Here is a 20,736-nt window from a genome sequence, read left to right as displayed (position 1 = left end):
TCTTTCTCTCTCTCTCTCTCTCTCTCTCTCTCTCTCTCTCTCTCTCTCTCTCTCTCTTTTCCTTTCTCTCCCCCTTCTTCATTTCCAGTTAAACTTTGATTTTTGTTATGCACTGGTGATCTTTAATTTTGTCACACTTCACATTTATTGTTGAGAAAATGGCTGTAGAACTAAACTTACAAAATCAACTGAATTATAACAATAATTTCTCTCAGACTTTCTGTATATATATATATACTATTTTTATTAATAGTTAATATGATATAAACATCTAAATTATTATTGTGATGATATTGTCTTTGATTAGTAACATAATTTTAAAAAGACCATATGAGAGAACATTGTTATTCTGAGCAAATGCTATGTATTTTTAAAAATTAACAGGATACATATTTCTACTACCTCTGTGTATTTTAGCTCTTTAAAGTCACTCATTTAAGAAACTAAGCAAGACTTATAATATTTGAAATATTCTGAAATAATGTCAAAATACCACCTGTAGCTGGTTCTTACTAGTAGTATGTGTTTGGTGATATAATCAATATAAGGCAGTTTCCAAAGTCTTTTGAAAATTGACTCTTGAGTAGCTTTTAAAATCTTATATGTATCTCAATTTATATTCATCATGAAAAGAATAGAGTGATTTTGAAGGTAGTAGACTGTTATTCACCCAAAGTTTGTAATGGCTAAGAGAAAGCTTGATATGCTAGAACAAAAAGTAGGCTCCAAAGCTTGTGTCAACAAGATTTTTTTTTCAAAGTATTTTGCCAAGCACGAAATTTAATAAAAAAATTTAGATAAGTGATACATATATATTCATGTAAGATACATATAAGTTGTCTAAATGTACAAAGCTAGCTTCCAAGGGGCATGCAAAGTTTATTTATCTTTGAATTCTGACTTATCTCTGAAAAGAGCGGAGGAAGCAGATGTTATTATACTTCTAGCACCCCCAAATGGAGAAAAGGAGGGGCAAATAGGTCCCAGCAACATCGTGAGGCCACTTACTATTTTCTCTATTCTTTTAAATGTATATTGAATAGAATTATTTTATGATAGATTCAGAATAATTGTTGCTTGCTTTGTCACTCTTAAGAAGGAAGGCATAGCCTATAGTTAATGTTTGTCACTGATCTACTTTACACCAAATGCTGGTTAAAGAAAAATCATTACAAACATGAAAAAAGAATAACTCTAATTACCCAAATAAAGAGCAAAAAATTATATAAGATACATAGATTAGAATACAAAAGAAAGGATTAATTTTTAGATGAGAGCAAGATGTGATCCTGGCTCTAAAAAAGAGTGAGAACACCTTATTTCACTTAAGGAAAAATGATCTCTCTGAAGTCAAATGAGAGGACAAGCTGGGAATCAGAGCTATGCTGAGTAGCTGACTGCAGCTTTTCTCTCCAGCTCTTACAAAGTACTTTGGAAGTACATTTCCTTCCTTGAGGTAGCTCTGGTATCAACTCTGTTCCCTTTCTATGTACTTCTTATCTCAGCATCTTCTCTATTAATATGGGATCATGACTCTTTCCATATTCTATTTGCACATGAATTACTCCAGGCATATTTGGAAACCTGGTCACACAAACTTATTATATTCCTAATCAGAATTTATTATATGTTTTCTGTTTTTACCCAAGAATTTACTCAGGGATCGAGTCAACAAGTCTTACATTAGCTCAGCTCCACCTTGCTGGAAACTCTGCCCATTTAAATCTAGTCGTTAATATACATTTAGACAATATATTTATAAGAAAGGAAAATCTTAATTTAGAGAGAAAATATAATCCTAGATCTAGAAGAGATTAATCACTTTGGTGTAGAAATTGTGCATCCCTCTTACAAAACAATGATCCCCTCATGATCAGAAGCTTTAATTGTTTGACATAGAAACCTTGTACCTATAAAGGAGTTCCAGGATCTGGAACAATAAAGTCTGCCTAGAAGTATTCTCCACATTGGACAATAGTAATAGTGATGAAACTTCTTTAATTTCTATATGTGTGTCTACACTGAAATTCCAAATTCAATCTCAATAAGAGATAAGAGAGAATATATAAGCCCCTCAAATCCCTGGTTATATAGGATATATAACTCTACTTTTCTTTATCCTGAAACTTCTTCTTTCATATTTTTTTGTTTTATTGAGTCCATTTTAGAAATTTTTGACATTATATGCTTAGCCATTCACTGTATGGAGTGGCAAGAGTTTCTGGGATGGGCTCAACTCTCCATGGGAACAGATTCTCTTTGTAAATCAGTAGCAGCTTCTGAGGAGAAAAAAAGAAAACATCATCTAGGCAAGTTTTATAGCAAACTGATCTATTTCTTCTAGATTGAGAGTTGTTTTATTTTCTTTTGAATCTAAATGAAAATTTTCCTTTCTTACAAATATGGTTATGAGTGAATATTAATGACTTGATCTTAATAGGAGGAGATATCAATGAAATGTGACTGAGCCAGTGTAAGATGTATTGATCTATTGCCTAGATGTTTATATCTCCTGAAGTGTCTTTCGAAACATTCACTACAGTTTGGTGAAATTGATTAAGTAAGATTAGCTAGTAGGCCACCAATGAGTTCAAAACGATTTAGGCCCCTAGCATTCCTCAGTTGATGGGCATCGACATGTGGGTCCTTTTCCCTTTTTTATGATCTCTTTGAAATACAGATCCAATAGAGATACTGTTGATCAAAGGGTATGCACAGTTTGATAACCCTTTGGACATAGAGCCAAATTGCTCTCCTGAATGATTGGATCAGTTCACCAACAATGTATTAGTATCCCAGTTTTCTCCCATCCCCTCCAACATTTATCATTATCTTTTTCCTGCCATTTTAGCCAATCTGAGATGTGTGTAATGATAACTCAGAGTTGTCTAAATTTATATTTCTCTAATAAATAGTGATTTTGAGCATTTTTTCATATGCATCAGTCTATCTTTTAAAAATACATACTTGTGTGTAATGGTACCCTTTATATCACTTCTTCATAATTCCTCTTTTTGGGGGATTTTATCCAGCCAATCGTATCTACCTTTGCATAACACTTAGATCAGTGATCTTCACTTTTATTTCTTCAGAGAATGTAGAGTTTCAGAATATATATCATAAAACATCATTGGATAGATTTTGATATTAAAACTTGGTTATTTCTTTCAGGAAAAAGTGTGGGCATTATTAAAATAACCTTGCTATTTCCCAAAGGCAATCTAGTCCTTTCTCCTCTTCCAGTTCAGTTTTGTACCTAATTCACTGCTTATTCACCATCCCTTTGCACAATAAATAGACTGATAATATAGAGCATACATATTCCTATTTTATACTTCATTTGACATATTAATGCAAAGTGAACAAGGTTATCTCTGTTGCTATGTCTTTCAGACAGTTTTGTGTAATTGTAGTACATACATGAGTGACATTTTGTTGGATAAGAGCCTTTAACTTATCATTTCTCACTACTAAATCAAATGCTTTTAAAAATTAAAAACCCAACAAGTGATAAGCACAGAGAGATGTTGAATTCTATACATCTTTTAGTCAATTGTGTGACAGGAAATATCAGTTTTAATGGGAAATATCTTTTGTGAAAATCTACTTATTCCCTATCACTAACCTCATGAAATTTTAGGTATAAATTTTAAAATATCAGTTAGGGAGAAACTCAGATTCTCTTTCACCATTAGAGAAGAATAGCTCTACCACCTAGCAGAATCAATATTCTAAATGCCTGTCAATGACTGAAGGTCAGGTGAGGATATGGAGAAATTGTCATCCTTTCCTTAATTAATATAGGAATGTATCATATTCAACATGTTTTCTGTTCCCCAAGAAATAAATGAGGTTTAATTTTTCTAGTAATATGTCTCATAATAGGCAAAACTTTTTTTCTTGAACATCTGCTATATGTTCATCACTTTTTATAGACTTAATTTCAAATGAGGATGCACACTTACACACACTCCTTCTCTCTTTCTTCCTCTTCTTTTCCTTCTTGACCTTTGAAGCTATCAATCCTCCTATTTTCCTTGATATTCTCATATTTTTAGGTTTTTAGGATAATGTTTTCTCCTGATTCTCCTCCTGCCTCTCTGACCATTACTCAGTTTTTGTTGAATTTTCATCTAGGAAAATGTATACCTACTTACTGTAGGTGCACTAAAAGTTTCTGTCCTCTTTTATTCTCCTTTAATACTATTTCATCTACAATCTCATCAGCTCCAATGGATGTGATGAGCAGATCTATGCTGATGATTATTAGATCTATAATAATCTCTCCTACCCCTAATCTCTCTGCTAACCTCCATTTTCCTATTACTAATAGTTTTTTCCATATTTTAAACTCAACATGTCTAAAATGGAACATGTTATCTTTTCACAGATTCCTTCCCCCTCTTCTAAACTTCTCTATTCCATCATTTTATCATGCTTTCAAGCTAGCTGTCACTCTTGATTGCTCTATTTCCCCCTGCCCAAAAGTCCAAATTGTTTCAACAGCCTTTGATTTGATTCCTCGAGTTACATTCCTTGCACAATTACCCTTCTATTCCCCAAATATATCACTTTAATGATGCAGAATCTGATCATACAGGACCATTTCAATGTCTGCCTTCCACAGGTCTGTCTTCATTCCAGTTCATTCTCTACTAAACTGTCAAAGTGATCTGCCTAAAGTACAGATCTAATTACCTAACCCTTTTCCCTCAATAAACTCCAGGAGCTCTCTATTCTGGATAAAATACAAAAATCTCTTGATAGCATTCTAAAATCTTCATAATTATTGCTCCTTCTTCTCCAGTCTTTTTCCATCCTCTGCCCCACAACGTGCTCTTGGATTCAGTTATTTGGTCTCCTTGCCTTATTTCACACACGATAGTCCCATCTCCCAATTCCCAATTGCCATTTCCCTACATGAGCTGCTTTTCTTGCTATCTTTAACTCCTAATTTTCCCAGATTCCTCCAAGTCCCAACTAAAATCTCATCTTTTACAGGAAGACTTTCTTCATACTTCTCTACTCTATTGATTATTTCTTATTGCTACTGCATATATCTTGTTTATTCATAATTGTTTCCATGTGACTGTAAGCTCCTTGAGACTAGGTTCTATCTATTGATTTTCCTAATTTCTAGAGATTAGCACAGTGCACGACACATAGTAGTTGTGTAACAAATGTTATATATACACCAAATATTCCATTCACCATCACACTGAACTTATTTGCACTAGCTATTACTATAATTCTCCTTTACCAAGGCTAGACAGAGCCCTGAGTTAGGATGGTAACTTGTTCCATTTAAACTTTCCTGTCCAGTGTCCCATTATCTGCAGGGTCATACTTTTTATTTGGTGATAACAGAATAATGAGTTACCGTTTCCTAGTAATTTTGATTAATTGGGGAGATACATAAAATTTAGAGTAAGAAGAACTAGATTTGAATTCCGGCTCTGTCATTATTTGTGTGACAACTAGAGGGATTTTAAGAAGTGACTGTGATTATGGGAATTTGAGATACTGTAATTGGCTGTGGGGGAGATGTCTGTGGGCAGAAGGATTTCTTAATGCCAGAATTGCAGCCCACAGGTAACTCTCTATCTTCTGGTTACTTGGTGTTCTCTAAATAACAGAATTCTGACATATGATGGAGAAGGGTGTGCTAAAAGTTAAAGAATAAATCACAGTTGAAATTTACAGAATTTAGGGCTGACAGAAAGAAAACATAGAGATCATCTGATCTAATTTCTCCTACAAAGGAGCACAAAGAGGACCAAAATACGAAGTGAAAATATGGAAAGCCAATAATAGAAATCAATCTTTGAACCTGGATCTTTTGGCTTTAGACTCAGTGTACTTTATACTGCCTCATGTAAATCATCTTGATTTGGCCTATCCTTTTGAATTCAGAGCATCCGTTACTGCCCTTATCAGGTTGAACTGGCTTATTAACTCAGTCACAGAGCATATTGGCTTTACATGAAACAGAACTCATATCTTTGAATTTGGGTGGACCTAAATCTGGAGCAGAGCAAAATTGATGCTGCCTTGTGTCATCTCATTTCATTTTTTGCCTTCATGTGAACTGGTGCAATTCATGTCTTTTTAAAAGAAAGAATGTTCTATATTTAAGCACCTAGAAGATTTTCATAATGCAATTCATCACCTGAACATCTTTCTGTCATAATAAGGTCTCCAATTATGTCTTTTGTATAATACAAAATCCAAACCATCACAAAATACACAGCATTTTAAATTTAGTTCATATGGATTTCAATCATTTTTGGCATTTAGTACTCAAAGTATTTCAGATTTATTCATCTCAGTGTAAGTGAAAACACACAACAGATAACTAATCTGTGCACATCATATGATCATTTACAGTAAAAATGTAGAAAATATACACAAACAGAAATGTATTGTTAGGGTTCCAAGCTTTGAATCCATATTTTGGGATCAGTTATTTAGGGTACTCAAAGATATTAGTGTACAGTATTTGCTTGTTGAACCTGTAAATTCAAGAGCTCAATTTTTCTGAATTAGTATTTTCATTTTAAGCTGATTGTCACTTCCCCCTGGACAGCTAGGTTGCACAGTGGACTTGAAATCAGAAAGACTCATATTTTTGAGTTCAAATCTAGCCTCAGACATTTACTTGCTGTGTGACTCTGGCCAAATCACTTAATCTTGTTTGTGTCTGTTCCTCATCTATAAAATGAGCTAAAGAAGAAACCACTCAAATATCTTTGCCAAGATAACTCCAAAAGGGGTCATAGAGAGAGACAAAACTGAACAGCAGCAGCACTTCCCCTTAGATAAATCTATTATTGCTAACATTATGACAGAATCATTATAACTGCTACACACATACAAATATTTTTAGAATGTATGGAACTGCATTAACTCCTAATGAATTTAAATTCAGATATCATGTGTATCTATTTAAAATAATGCAAAGAAAAATGGTCTCATGTCACTTTGTCTCATCCTTTATTGGACTATTTTTTGTTAGATCATTTAGTAGATAATGACTATCTTTTCTGATTTTTCTTGACTTTCTGGGCTCTTCTTAAATATATTCTATAAGGAAAACTGATAAAAATATTTTGGATTCTATTGATTCCTGCCCATAATTCCAAGGTTATTTATTTATCTGTATATTTTTGTTTGGTGTTTTTTATACCTCACATAAAATATTTATGGTAAAATACAGAAGAGTATAACTTGGGATGAGGTTATGAGAGTAGGGAATGGTGATCTCCAGTTTAGAAACTGATAAATCATAAATTATTAAAATTGTTTTTCTTCCTTTTTGGCTTTCCCATTCAGAATTGAATGATCAGGGTTCAGTTATCTGACAGAGTGGAAGTATAAATACATAAGTGTAGGTAAAGAAAATGGTGTTTCATGGGAATTTCACGGCCAGAAATGTGTATGTGGAATTCTGAAGAGAGAACCAGGGTCTGTCCTTGAACCATTCCCCTCTCTTCATGGGCGACATGCCAACCATATGAGATGCAATTATAGAGAATTTTGCCAACTGTAGGATATTAATTGGAAAAACATTGGCCTAAGGATTTGGCGAGGCTCAAATAGTTCCTAATAGCTAGAACCAAAACTATGCAAAAATTAGTGGTACATTTAGAATATCATTGGATGTACTGGTAAAGTTTGTTTTTATTATATAGGTTTGATTCACTCATATTAGGAAATAGTACCAGTATGGGAACACTTGAGCCAAGGTACCTTATGTGTATGTTAAAAATCCTCTCTAAAATTAGCCAACAAAGCCAAGGCAAATTTAATTGTCCTAAAACTCTTGAGTTTGGAGATTCAAATCTTTGGCTAAAAGAACTGAACACTCTGCCTTGCAGTTAGAGGCTAAATAGCATTTATGATTCCAGTAACTGGCAGGAACATAACAAGAATAGAAGTTCAGTGGAGATAGCAAAAACACTGGAAACCTTTTTATGATAAGAATGGGAAAGGTTGCATGGAGGAATTACTTTTTCTAGTAAATATCTTTAATAACAATATGATGCCCATAATATATAAACATGTGTGTATGTATGTGTACTAATCTTAAACTCTTAATAAAGTTTTAAGACATAGTAATTTAAAACTGGAGCAGCTACGTGACAGTGCATAGAGTCCTGGCTTCAGACACTTACTAGTTTTGTAATTCTAGTCAAACCACTATTTGCCACATTTTCCTCCTCTTTAAAATGAGATGGAGAAGGAAATGACAAAGTTCCTTGAAGAGAAAGGGGAACTATGGTGACAGAAAGTTAAATAAAAAAGTCAGCCTTTTTTGACACTTTTTTTTTTTGTTGAACTTTTTGGTCCCCTCATTTTTCTTCTTTGTTAAAAGAAGTGTTGTCTGGGGGACAGGGAGGAATGAATAGTACTTGATATGTACTTGGTATCAAATGTACTTGGGTACATTTGGGTAATGTACTTGATATCATAACAAATTATAATCAGTTAAATTAATTATTTAAAAATATGGTTCATGGACATTAGGTTGCAAAGTGGTTAGGGCACTGACCCTGGAATTAGGAGGACCTAAGTTCAAATCTGGCCTCAGGCATTTACTAGTTGTGTGACTCTAGGAAAAAACACTTAAACATTGTTTCAGTTTTCTCATTTATGAAATGGAAATATTATTAACATTTCCCTTTCAGAGTAATTGTAAGGATCAAATAAGATAAAAATTGTAAAGTTTCTTGCATAGTGCCTGGAATATAGTAAGTACTATGTAAATATTATTATTATTATTATTATCATTATTATTATTATTGTGACCACTAAGAAAATATATTTCTATGTTAATGGGAGTGTGGTTACAAGCCCTACCTTGTGCTATTTAGAGCACTTTTTTTGGATCATCAGACTTTTATATTAAAATGAATGTTAAAAAATAAAGAAGAGAAAGAACCCCCCCCCCAATATTAATTGGTTCAAGAGGCAAAGGCTTGAACTACTGGCATAGTTTTGTGTTCTTCTGAATGCAAAAATGATCAGGACATGAGAAACTGTAAATTTTTCCTCAGGTTTCTGGCTATAGATCAAAAAAAGAAAATAATGTTAAGCTGAAGTAGCTACATCTGAACTTCCTTTTGTTAACTGTTAGATGTCAAACATTTTCTAATCTGAAGTTGCCCATATTGCTGGTAATCACCTTGCCTACAATGAGCAGGGATGGAGTAAGGTATATTTTTCTGGTCACTTACTTTTCTAAATTCTTTAATGATAAATATAAAACCAAAATTTCCCCAAAGTACTCTATGATTTTAAAAAATTCATTCACTTGTTTTTAATATTGTGCTATTTAGTTGATACATAAGTTGAGCAAAATGAAACATCTCAGTGGGAATTTTTGTGAAATTTGATTTTGAGTGAATTCTGACCCATAATATACCTTAAAACTAGTATAAGATTTAAGGAGTCTCATTTATGAGGGAGGAAGTAGATAATATATGAGGTCTTATCTAGGATATCAGTTGTTTTGGATATTCTAGAAGTATAGTGATCCATTGAATATTTTCCTTTTATATTGTCCTCCCACCCACAAGCAGCAGGTTTTTTGTTGTGATTTTTGCAGGCTAGGCTTTGAAATGAATATCTTATCATTGTATATCAAGGTGATACTGTGATTTTTTTTTTATTACTATTGTAATTGAATGTTGAACTAAAAAAATCACCATGCCAGTTCAGTTATTAAAAATTATCATGTAATAGCAAGATTGGGTTTTCATCAAGAACCATTCTTACATAGTGCTATGATTAATTTGGGGAATTTGTTAAACTCTATCTAAGTCATAGAAAGACGAAGCATAGTCTATATGATGTTAACTGTCTAAGCAAATTGTGGCATATTCTAGCACTTCTAAGGAAATAAAAGCTGATGAACATATCTGGCATTTAGTTGATAACTACTTCCCCCTCTCTCTGATGCCTTTGCCTGGTTCCCCACCTACTCATATAGTGCTAAAAATGTAAGAAGGCTTAAAAGTCACAAACAGAAAAGGTTGTCCTGAAATCAAAGCCAGCCATGTTAGATAGCTAGAATAGCACCTGCAATTAGTAGCATTAGTTTAACCTTTCCATTTCAAGAAAGGATTTCAACTTAGTGAAGCTAAATATATATTTTAAAGGGGAAATCTCCATCCATCAAATGGAAAATTCATTGAGTTCTAGCTTTGATGTACTACTATAATAACACTTCCATAGAATAACAAAATAACTCCTGACATGTATGTTGGTGTTTTAAACTCTAAATAGTATCTTACATACATCTTAGCTGAATTCTCACTGAGAAAACTCATGAAGTTAAATCAAGAAGGAAAACCCTAATTAGCTTGATTTGGATATGAAAAATCTCTGAAAATGAAAAGTCTTATGGTCAACATGCTGTAATGCTTGATGAGGGTGGGTGAGAAATTTGTTGGAGTGGAAAAGTGAACATGAAAATTGATTCAGTTTCTCAATACTGAGAGAAACACTAAATACTTCACCTCATCCCTAGCTGCTTACAACTTCTCTTTGAAATTGCTTTCCATTAATCCTGTATGTATCTTGTATACTTAGTTATTTGCATTTTGTCTCTCTCTGTAATTAGAATATGAACTCTTTCTAACATAGTACTGGAAATGACACCAATAACAATAAGATAAGAAAAAGAAATTGAAGTAATAAGCATGGGCAAAGAGGAATCAAAAACGTCACTTGGTTTGCAAATGATAAGGTAACTTAGAGAACCCCAAAGAGTAAAAATAAAAAATAATTAAAACAATAACTTTAACAAAGTTACAAGATATAAAATAAAATAAAATAAAAATATCTTGTCAGCATTTCTATGTGTTACCAACAAAATTCTAAAGGTAGAGATAGGAGGAATTTCACTTCAGGTAACTTTAGATCATATGAAATACTTGGGAATCTGTCTGCCAAAACATACCCATGAATAATATAAATGCAATTATGAAATGTTCTTAATAAGAATAAAAACATTCAAATAATTGCAGAAATATTAATTGCTTATGAATAGGCTGAAAATATAATAAAGATGATCAATTAATTTAGTTTGAGAGACATACCAATAAAATTATCAAGTATTACTTTACAGAGTTAGAAAAAATAATAACAACATTCATCTGGAGAAATAAAAGGTCAAGAATAACAAGGAAATTAATGGGGGGAAAGGTAACAAGAAAGTATATTTAAAAGTGCAAATCTACTAATATAAGTCCTAAAATAATACTACAATCATAATCCTTAAAACAGTTTGATTTTGAATAAGAAATAGAGAGGTTTGACACAAACTTGGGAAAACTTGAAATCAGTATGGTAGAAACTAAGTATAGAATAATGTTATATATTATGTACCAGGACAAGCTTCAAATAAATAAATAATATAAATATAAAAACATAATGAAAGAAATTAACTGCCAGATCTATGGCTAGAGAAAACATTAATAACCCAGAAAAAGAAAGATAAGTTCATAAGAATTAAAATGAACAATTTAGATCATAAAATATTAAAAAAGGTTTTGTACAAAACAAACTGAAATGGCTAAAAATTAAAAGAGAAGCAGAAATTTAGCAAAAATCTTCATAGTGAATTTCTCTAATAAAGGTCTCTTGACACATAGGGAACTTCTTTATAAAAAAAATCTTTACCATTTCCCAATTGATAAATAGTAAAAAGCATGAAGAGACAGTTTTCAGATGAAGAAATAGAACTATCATGAAGTACCATATATGAAGTGATTAACACAGAAAGTGGTTGAAGGAATTGAGACTACCATTTTGGCTTCATCTTGTGACTTAATTTTGGATCTACTTCAGTTCCCTTTCTATTCATTTATGTACCTAATGTAATTTCTATGTTATGAGAAAATTTTATTCATTTGTGAATAAATGGGAGAACACTTATTATTGTTTCTGTTTCTTTGGTTGAATACAGACATTAGGGGAGTTGTTCGGGATGGGGGGCATTTCCTTTTCAGATGTCAGAGAATTGCTCCATTTCACTCACTCCCTCCCAACTTTGAAAGCCCCTAATTTTTCCCAATTAGAAATCAGATTACATAATGTTGTATCTTGGTTATTTTTAAAGTTAATTGATCTTATTTTTAATGTATCAGAAACTGTCTTGTTCTTTATTTGGGATCCAATGTCAAAGCTGAGAAAAGTGACTGGTACTGATTTGTTATGGAATTGACAGCATTGCTTCATAAATTGATATGTTCAAAAGCTCAAAGCTGTTTCGTTAGTCATTTCATCTGCCACAGTTATGTGGGAAAAATACTGTAAATCATTAATAATAAAATTAGTGCAAATTAAAACAATTCTGACATGCTTGCTCATACCAAACAGAAGGGAAGAAGAAGATGACAACAATGACCACAGAGGAGGAGAACCCACAAAAGAGCTGCCACATGTGAATAAAATATTTATAGCAGCTCTTTTTGTGGGGACAAAATATTTGAAACTGAAGGGATGCACACTATTTGGGGAATAGCTGAACTACTTACATGAATGTGATGGAACATTAATGAAGGGAAAAAGGCTTAGGAAAAAAAACTAGGAAAATTTGTATGAACTGATGCAGTGAAAGAAACAGAAACAAAAGAACAATCTATACAATAACAAAAATACTGTAAAGACAGTGAACTTTGAAAACTTTAGTCTGATCAACAAAATTACCAACCAACCACCATTCCAGAGGAGTCATGTTGAAGCATAATACTCCTTTCCACATAGAAAAGTTATAGAGTCAGAATGTAGACTCCCCAATCCCACTTGGGTATGGTTGGGTAGGAATTTGTTTTGCTCAAATATACATATTTATAAATGGTTTTGCTTTTCTTGATTTCTTTTTTTAAATAGCTTTTTATTTAAAAGTTATATGTATGGGTAATTTCACAGCATTGACATTTTTTTGATTTCTAAAGAAGAGTGGAAGATTATGTGAAAGGAAGGGAATTCAGAGCTGAATATAAAATCTAATTAAATTTAACAAAGAAAAAAATGAATGTGTAGATTCTTTGAGGCAAGGATTAAGTTTTGATTTATGCTATATCCCCAGTATTTAGCACAATGCCTGACACATTAATAAATGTTGACTGGCTAATTTGGGATCAATAACTAAGAAGCAGATAGTAAAAACCATATTGATTCAAGTTGCTGGTAGATTAGGAAAGTGGGTACCTGTCAATGCGTAAATAGAAAGAAGAATTTAGTAAGTGTATAGAGATATTAGAGTTGGAGAGGAGATGTGAGGAAAATGTAATCAGACTTGTATGAACTGATGCAAAGTGAAATTAGAACTAGGAAAACATTGTACACAGTAACAGCAACATTATGTGATGATTAATCATGAATGATTTATATCTTCTCCGCAATAAAATGACTCAAGACAGTTACAAAGAATTCATGATGAAAAATGCTATGCACATCTAAAGTGCATCCAGATAAAGGACTGATGTACTCTGAATGCAAATAAAAACATATCATTTCCATTTTTTTTCATTTTTTTTTCTTTTGGCCTGTTTCTTCTTTCACAACTGTGATTAACATGGAAATATGTTTCATGCTATTGCACATATATTCTCTTATCAAATTGTTTATCATCTTAGGAAGAGGAAAGAGGAATGAAAGAGGGAGATAGAAAATTTAGACCTCAAAATACTATAAAATTGAATTCTAAAAATTATCTTTACATATAATTGGGAGAAAGGAAATGTTATTAAAAGTAAACTAAAAAGAAAGTAGTCAGAGAGCAATGTAAGTTAGAAAGCAAGACCTGATCACAATTGATTCTAGGATTTATTTTTATAAATGGGTAAATGAAGTTTTATGAGGCCTTACATTGGATTTTTCAGAATCTAAAGCAAAATTCTGTACCAATCCTCCTAGGAACTGGAGTAGTTAACAAAACACACCTCCTGGAGGGAATAAAGGGCTTGGGAAACAGAGGTCAAAGTTACTTATTTTGAAAAAAGTACCAGAAGTGATCAGCCATAGAGGCAACATTGTATTTTGCTATGATTTTGGACTAGATAGACCTACACGTGTTGAGAGATTAGTATAGGCTTGATTTGATTGGAGCTGGTATCCACTAGTATGATGTTAGGAAACAGAAAGGGAGTCGAGGGTCAGAAGTTTCCCAGACTTAATCTGCCTAGGATGTTCTCTTTCTCTTTCTCTATCTCTCTGTATTTGTCTCTGTCTCCCTCTCCTTCTCTTCTTCTCTCCTTCCCTCTCCTCTCTCCCTCTATCTCCTCTCTCTCTGTCTCTCTCTCTCTTTCTCTGTCTCTGTCTTCTTCTCTCCCTCCTTCTCTCTCTCTATCTCTCTCTGTCTCTCTGACTCTGTCTCTGTATCTTTCTCTGTCTCTGTCTGTGTCTCTGTCTTTTTCTCCATGTCTCTCTCTGTCCCTGTCTCTCTTCTTCTCTCCCTGTCTCCCTCCATTTTTCCCTCCTTCTCTTTCTCTCTCTCTCTCTCTCTCCAACTTTTTTTAAAGTATCTTGTGACAAATTCTATTTCATCACTTCAGATACTACTTTGAAGAGTCTTTATAATGGTTCCATAATCAAACCACACTATCTTCCAAGAAAACACATGAAAATAAGGGCCATTTAGGACACAAATAGGAAAAAAAGTATAAATGGTTCCTCCTCTGTGTTTATGCCACGTATTACTGAGAGATAAGTTTACATCCCCCTTCTCCCAAATTCATTCCAGGATTCCAGAGAGCCTCTCGCTACCAAATGCCTGAAATATGGAATCCATTGTTAAGTCAAATCAAGTTAAAAAAAAAAAACACTCTTTATTAAGCCCCTACTAGATGTCAGGTACTATGCTAAACTCTGAGGACGCAAAGAAAGGAGTGCATGTGTGCATGTGCACACTCACATACACACACACATTACAAAAACAAACAAAACAAAACAAAACAAAAATTTCTGATCTTATGGAGCTCATGAGTCTAATGAAGAGTTCACAGCCTAATGAAGAGCTCCCAGTTTAATGATAAACTCACTGAGCTTACACAACCACTTCTACCACAACAACATGACAACAACAATAACATGTCACTTCATTTGAACCTATCAAATATCTAGAATAATTTAGATACATGGCTAGAATAATACACCAGAAGCTTACAGTCCTTCGAAAATTAGCACATGACAAATATCCAAATTGCAAATATGAGCTCCAAATTATTCTTAAGAATTAAACAAACTCTTCTAGAATTGAAACATTATTACTGACAAAACTATTGCCCATAATTGAATTTCTACTTACTGTTTAAATGAAATAGGAAATTAGAAGTGATATCCTAAAAACATATTTTTCTTCATTTTGAGAAATTGGGTAAAAGAAAAAAGATTTTCTCTTACAAATGAATTTTTGAGGAATAAATCCTCAATCTGAATATGTCTTGATCTAGCCCTTGAAAGGCAGCATATGTGTAAGATATTGGGTTCTGAAGACAGTGAGGAAGACTTGGGTATGCGCCTGGAAAAGTCATATAACTCTCTCTGAGGCAGATTCCTCATTTGTAGCATGCAGGTTTTAAACTTGATGTCTAAGTTCCATTTCACTTCTGAATCTATGATTTTCTGCCATCAGTGAATCATATGAATCATGATGAGTATGAATGGGTTAGGTAAATTAGCTATAATCATCAGTAGGTTAATGCTTTCTGGTTATTGATACTTAATTAATTATTTTTGGAGTGGGGGGAACACAGTGATTTATAAATTAAGGGGAATTGAACCCAGTTGGATAATCTAAGCAAGATGCCAAACTTCTGAGGGTTTGAGAAATGCCAAAAGAAATATGTTTCCTGATCTATGTACACTTGAGGATGTTGTGAAGATTAATGTGCCTCTTTCAGGATAACAAGGTACCACTTAGAACCCTAGAGAAGTCATTTGCCAAATGGCGCCCTCGGGAATTGAAAGAGTTAATGCACCTCCCTGAAGGTGAGCAATTTACCCTCTATTCTATGCTAGAATTGCAAGTAATGTTTGCAAGAAATGTTACAGCTATTGACTGAAAGAGTTTGTAAGTGCATAGCAATATTATTTATCATTATATAAATACACACACATATATAATTTGGCATTTACACCATTTTGAATAAACAGTTCCTTATGAACCACATTCATCAATTTAGAAATATATATGGATATGGATTTAGAAATATATATGGATAAATGCATGTGTTTATCTATGTAGTGTATAAATGTATGTGTGCATAAATATATATGTTATGCCTTGAGGAAATGATTATATTGCAAACAGAGGTAAAAAATATTTAGAGGGAAAAATGACAGCAAATGGGCATGTAAATATTTGCAGATAAAATTAACTTTCCAGTGTAAATGGGAACTCTGATATGAATTTCACAGACTCTTATTCCATCAACTTACACACATAATGTGTGTGTAATACTATAAGGATGCCATTTGAACATTTGCTTATTTTGGCTTTTTGGTTATCCACAAATTAAAATAAACAACTTTTTTTTTCCTCTTGAATCTCAAGCCATAATAGTAAGATCACACACCAAAATTCTTTTAACTCTAGTGCCCTCTTACTGACACAGAGTAGGAGAATCTCCCATTGTGAGATCATTGAACAATTGTGAGACTTGTCTCCCCACTGTGATATTACTTATGCCATCCTTTGGACATCAATAACATTTCCTTTCCTGTGACTCTATTCATATTTACTCCATCTCCCCCCCACCCCATGACATCACATATAAATATTTCTTGTATCTACAGCTCAGTGACATTATTGAATTCCCATGTTCTCTTGGGGGCTGTTATTCTATTTTATGTAGATAGAAAAGTAAATGAAACCTGGCTACTCCTGGTTTTCCTGGATTGTTTAGTCACCCTTATTTAGTTATGGTGTTCCTACTAATTTTCAAATATCTCTAGCTCTTTGGATTTTACAAAGTCACTTGCTGGACATTTCCCTGGGATTTATAAAACTCTTTATCCTCTGGAATTTTATAAAACTTTAATAGTTTCTAGAGGATTTTTACAAAATTGAAATTGTTTCCACAGAATTTGTAAAGCATCTTTTTACACAGATGCTGGATACTGGAGATGTTGCACAAAGAAAGCTGTAACATTGTGTTTTGTGAAATAGTTGATATCAGACAATACTATCTTATGGGATTTCATTCTGCGGATGCTTATGTTTGTCTGAATCACTTTTGTGCATCCTCAACAGGATACTTGACTGCTGGAAGAAACTGGATTGCTTTCTTGGGCCCTGAGGTTTTGAGCTCTGCAGGAGTTTTGCTTCAATCGTGCAATTCATTTTGAAGAACATTTGGCAATAATGATCAAGTATCAAGAGTGCTTCTAGGTGCAGATACACCTGTAACAGGTGCCACACAGCTTTTGGACATCATCAGTTGCCTATATTTATTTAGTTGTAACTAGAAAAGCTGTCAATTTATCACATATCTCCATAATAAAACTTTTATCATTCAGATCTGTCTGTTTGGTATAGCACAAGACTAACAGACACTTGGGAAATGTGTTGCCAGGATCAGAAATTCTGCAACACTTGGTTTTTTTCTGTTTATTTTCTGAAATACATAGCTTTGTTGTTCACTTGTCCAGTCATGTCTGACTTTTTGTTGACCCTATACACCATACTTTCTAGGGGATTTTCTTGGCAAAGATTGGATTGGCTTGCTATTTTCTTCTCTAGTACACTAGATTCAGGCAAAAATAGGGGTTAGTGACTTACTCAGAGTTATGTAGCTAGTAAGAATCTGAAACCAGATATGAATTCAGGTTTTCCCAACTTTAGGTCTATCCAATGAATTATCTAGCTGCCTTGACCATAAGATTGCCAGAGTAAAACCTGTTCTTTTTTTGTGCAGAAGAATAGCCAAATATTTATAATCGGAGGCCAGTTCCAGAATCAGAAACCACTGAGAAATATATATTATTTTGAATGTGTACAACAAATAAGGTACCCACATCTCACATTTTACTTTTGCAGTTCACATTTATGGTAATCATCTGACCAGGAGGAAGGATTCAGAGATACTTTTATCATGATATAGTGTGCAAATGTGTATATGTGTCAACCTTAAAAATTTTATATGCAGTGAACATAATTTGAAATCTTATTATGGGTACTCAATGTGTTTATAGATGCTACTTGAGAAAATGGAATCAGAACTCTATCCACAAGGTTTCCTACCTTGATATATCTATATCTTCTATATTTTATCTTTGTCTTGATCTCTCGATCTGTCTGTCTATATGGAGAGAGAGAATGAGAGAAAGAGAGAGAGAATGAGAAAGACAGAGAGAGAAACAGGGAGAGGAGCAGAGGGAAACAGAAATGGAGAATGAAAAGAAGGAGAGGGAGAGATTGAAACCTAGAATTTTTTTTTTTCATTAATTCTTTAAACTTTCTATTGAACAAGTCTCTTCATGCTCTCAGCCTTCTGGGAATTGGGGCTCTTTTCCCACATTTCCTTTCTATAGACTAGCATCAAAATTAGGCAGAGCTCTGTTGGGTCAACAACATCATGAACCTGATCAGCTTTTGTTTTTTTTCCTTAACCTGGAAGTTCCAGAATTTGGCTATAATATTCCTAGGAGTTTTTATTTTGGGATCTTTTTCAGGAGGTGATTGGTGACTTCTTTCAACTTCTGTTTTACACTCTGGTTCTAGAATATTAGGACAGTTTTCCATGAAAGATGATATCTAAGCTTTTTTTATCATAACTTTCAGGTAACACTCATAATTTTAACATTATCTTTCCTGAATCTATTTTCCAAGTAAGTTGTTTTTCTAATGAGATATTTCATATGTTTTTTTCTATTTTTTCTTTTCTTTGTTTTTACTTTATTATATCTTGATTTCTCATTGTCATTAGCTTTCATTTGTTTGATTTTATTTTTAAAGAAATTATTTTTCTCAATAAGCTTTTTTTAACCTCCTTTCCCAATTGGCCAATTATGCTTTTTAAGGCATTCTATTCCTGTTTAGCTTTTTATAGTCCTTTTTTTTTTACTACTTTCAATTATTTTCCTAATTTCTCATCATTCTCTCTTACTTGATTTTCAAAATCTCTTTTGACTTTTTCCATGGCATGAATCCAATTCTTTTTTCAGAAGTTTTGGATGTAGGAGCTTTGACTTTGTTATCATCTTCTGAATGTGTGTTTTGATCTTCCTTGTCATCATAATAACTTTCAATTGTCAGAAACTTTTTTGTTGTCTGCTTATTTTCCTAGTCTATTATATGGCTTTTAACTCTATGTTAAAGTAGGGCTATACTTTCAAGGTGGAGAAAGTATTGTACCAAGCACTTGTACACTGTTTTCAGAGATCCTTCTAGGAACCTGACCACAAGCACTCTTTTCTGTCTTGGAACTGTTAGGAGTACTTGCTCCAGTATAGTTGGAAGGTCTAGTGTGCTAAAGCAACAGAGACCTCAAGGTCAGGGACGTACTGGTCTTACCAGCACTGAGACTGTACACCAGACTCCCAGGCTGTTGCCCTCTATACTGACCTTCCAAGTCTTCCTTGGCTTCTCTGGGATGAGAAGGCCAGAAGCCTCCAGTACTGCTGCCGATTTAGAGATTTTCCCTGACACTGGAGTCTAGGCCAGCCCAGGACCAGGGCCTTGGCTGGGTTTTGGGCTGGGTCTGGAGCTGTGCTGATACTTCCTGCACTGTGATTGCAGGACTCCCACCCTGCTATTTCAGACTTTTGCTACTGACCTTCTAAGTTTCCTTCAGCTGGAAAAATATTCTACTCCATCTTTTGGGGGTAATCTGATTCTCTAGAATTTGTTTAGAGTCATTATTTAAAGGAATTTGTAGCAGTTTGGGGAAGATTGGATGAGTTCCAACCTTTACTATGCCATCTTGGCTCTACCTCCCTAAGATTATTTTCAAAGATAAAAAATAAGGAAGTGCAAATGGAGAAATAGCAAAAAGGATTTGCAAAAATCATACTTTATGAAGGGTAATGGAACACATTTGAACCCTAATTATACAGTTCCAGATGTGATTATGAGAAGAAATGAAGGTGAAGAGAAAAATGGGAGAATCTGCTTGATTAAATAAAATGTACATGGAAGAGATCTGTGTTATAGGCAACACAATTATAAAGGAGTTGAGGTAAAGGTATATCAAGGGGAAGAAGTATCAAAGCCATTGAAAAATCTTGTACTTTATTAATTACTTTAAAAAGTATTGAGAGAAAAAATAATCAGTGATCTATTTGCTAAAAATACTTATGATTTCCTCATATATATCCAGAGTATCAAAAATGAGAGTATTAGTTAGAAATAAGAAAGATTTTGCAAGTGATATTCAACATAATTAATTAAAATATACACAGATTGGATGATACAACTGTTTAATGTATTTTTAATTTTATAGATTTTTAAAAATTTTAATAGATTAAATATGAACTAAGACTTTGATTCAGTAATTCAAAATAATTCAGTAGTCATTGGAAGATATAACAACAAAAGTAACTCTGACATACATTGGTTAATCAGTCTGTTGTCATCCCAGCCTTGGGGCCTCACTTTATTAATGGGATCTTACTGTGGGCAGCCAATTAGCATGCTGTTCAGGCATTTTTGATCACATCTAAAACTTCATGACCTCAACTGGGATTTTCTTGGAGTTGTTTGCCATTTCTTTCTCCAGTTCATTT

The sequence above is a fragment of the Antechinus flavipes genome, chromosome 6 (assembly GCF_016432865.1).
Source record: "Antechinus flavipes isolate AdamAnt ecotype Samford, QLD, Australia chromosome 6, AdamAnt_v2, whole genome shotgun sequence".
In the NCBI taxonomy this organism is placed as follows: Eukaryota; Metazoa; Chordata; class Mammalia; order Dasyuromorphia; family Dasyuridae; genus Antechinus; species Antechinus flavipes.
Note: the sequence above shows the minus strand (reverse complement) of the source record.